This window comes from Chionomys nivalis, chromosome 5 (genome assembly GCF_950005125.1).
Source record: "Chionomys nivalis chromosome 5, mChiNiv1.1, whole genome shotgun sequence".
NCBI lineage: Eukaryota > Metazoa > Chordata > Mammalia > Rodentia > Cricetidae > Chionomys > Chionomys nivalis.
This window is the reverse complement of record NC_080090.1, coordinates 84810623-84813301: the sequence shown is the minus strand read 5'-3', so window position 1 is coordinate 84813301 and position 2679 is coordinate 84810623.

Here is a 2679-nt window from a genome sequence, read left to right as displayed (position 1 = left end):
CTTGCTGCAGCCGGTCAGCTGCTATAGTGCTGTCTGTGTAACAGACAGCTGGTGTTTAAGTGAAGCAGCAATGGAAAGAAGACAAGGACGGGAAGGAAAGTGAGTGGGGATGGGGGGTTGGCTAGTTTTATGTCAACTTGACACAAAGTATAGTCCTCAAAGGAGGGAGCCTAATTGAGAAAATATTTCCGTAAGATTGGACTGTGGACAAACCTGTAGGGCATTTTCTTAATCAGGGATTGATGGGAGGGGGCCCCGCCCACTGTGGGTGGTGCTATCCCTGGGCTGGTGAACCTGGATTCTATCAGAAAGGCTGAGCAAGCCATGGGGAGCAAGCCAGTAAGCAGCACCCCTCCATGGCCTCTGTATCAGCTCCTGCCTCCTGGTTCCTGTCCTATGTGAGTTCCTGTCCTGACTCCTTTTGATGATGAGCAGTAATGTGGAAGCCTAAGTCAAATAAACCCCTTTCCTCCTCCAGTTGGTCATGGTGTTTCATCACAGCAGTAGTAACCCTAACTAGGACGAGGGGGGAAGAAGAGCTGAGTGGGGAGGAAGATGAGAATGGAAGATTGTGTTTAGAAGGTTGAGCTATATAACAATGTGACAACCCGTGTCATTTAGATGCTTCTTTCTAGACCCTTCGGACTGACAGAGTTCTCACTGCACACAGAAGCTTGCATCCATCATCTGGTCCTCCCTGACTGTTCCTTCTAGTACTATCTGAAGTCCACCAGAGAGCTAAGGCCACCACACATGGCAGTCTAGTGGAGTGTGGAAGGCACAGACATAAATACATGCAGAACTATAACAGCTATTGGAAAGCACTAAAATAATATGCAATCTACTGGAAGTGGAAGATGTTGCATCCCAGAGGGCTTCTCAGAGTAAGAAGATTTAATGTGACCCTCAAAGGGTGGGCAGGAGATTGCGAGGCAGAGCCTTCTAAGGAGAAGGCACACTGGGGCCTAAACACACTAGCACCACATACCTGACCATTGAAGATGACTAGACACGGGGTTCAGAAGGAACAGGGGCCTGGGATAAGTCATGACTTATCCACAGAACAAGAAGGAGAAACATCCAAGAGCAAGAGCACCTTGATTAGTTGGGTAGGGGCAAACCCCTGGGATGGCAAGATAGCTCAACAAGATGCCAAGCCTGATGACCTGAGTTAAATCCCCAGAATCTAATGGTAGAAGGACAGAGCTGACTCCTGCAAGTCCTCTTGTCCTCCCCTCACCCCACCCCCCCCACACACACAATGTAATTTTAAAAATTTCAAGAGTGAGCCCTTTGAGGCAATGAAGAACACAAGCAGGAGTGGAGCAGAAACATCCTCAGGTAGAAACCATAGCATTTTCCATTCGCTCAGTGCAAGCCTTTGGAGAAGCTGAAGCCAAGAGACATCCTGACAGGGTAAGACAGACAGAGAGACAGACCCTTACAGATCAGCCTAGAAACCACACAACAGAGTCAAGCCAATGTGGTCACCACAGTCAGAGATGATGGCTGTGGGTGATATCCAGGCAAGTTTAGAGCCGCTCCTAGGTTGTAGTCTCATGCTTTGAAGGGGAACTGAGAAGGGGCTCAGAGACAGAGCTGCGTGGTAGAAAGAGGCCAGGAGCTGTCTGGAGGCAATGACCATCTTTACTTGGACTTCTGGCTCGGAGCAGTCTAAAAGTACAGTGTGACCTGAGGACCCAGTGATCCTTCCCATGAGTCATTTACACAGAAGTCTCTGGAACACTACCTAGCACAGTGTCCAATAGATACCAACTCAAACAAAGAACACAGAAATGCACAGCAGGGTTCATCTTCATCAGTGCCTTTCCCCATCTCTCCATGGCACATGCCCCTGGCCCTGAAAGGCTTTCCAGAGGAGGCTTCTGACAAAACTATAACTCAGTCTACCTTAAAACTACTAGTAGGGTGGGCGGTGGTAGGGCACACCTTTAATCCCAGCATTTGGGAGGCAGTGGCAGGCAGATCTCTGAGTTCAAGGCCAGCCTGGTTTACAGAGCGAATTCCAGGACAGCCAGGGATACACAAAGAAATCCTGTTTCAAAAAAAAAAAAAAACAAAAAAACAAAAAACTACTAGTATGGCTATAACTATACAAATGCCAAGCTCCCTGCAGTAAGATGAAGGCCTGCAGTGAACAGGAGAAGGGGAGAGGGAGAAGGGTGGAGGCAGAGAGGTCTCAGTGGTTCGTCCCTAGGGAAAGATGGCTGCATGAAAATGGAAGAGCATGTTCTAGGGGCCTGGCAAATAATAACCCTCACATGACGCTACTGAGGAAATTACCAGAATTGTGCATGTTTTTGTTCTTGTGTGCAGGGCTTTGAATGAGAATGACCCCTCTATGGTCATGTATTTGAACATTTGGTCCCCAGTTGGTAGCACTGTTTGGGAAGGCTTAGGGGGTGTGGCCTTGCTGGAGGAAGTTCCTGGGGGTGGAAGTCACTTTAAGGTTTCAAAGGTTTGCCAGTCCCAGTGCTCCCTGTCTCTCTGCTTTTTGCTTGTGGTTTGAAGATGTGAGCTGTCAGCTTCCGGTTCCAGTCACCACCGCCTCCTGCCTGCCACCCTGTAGTCACCACCATTGCGGACTCTAACCCTCTGGAACAAGAAGGCAAAATAAATTCTTTCTGCCCACAAGTTGCCTTGGTTCCAGTGTTTTGC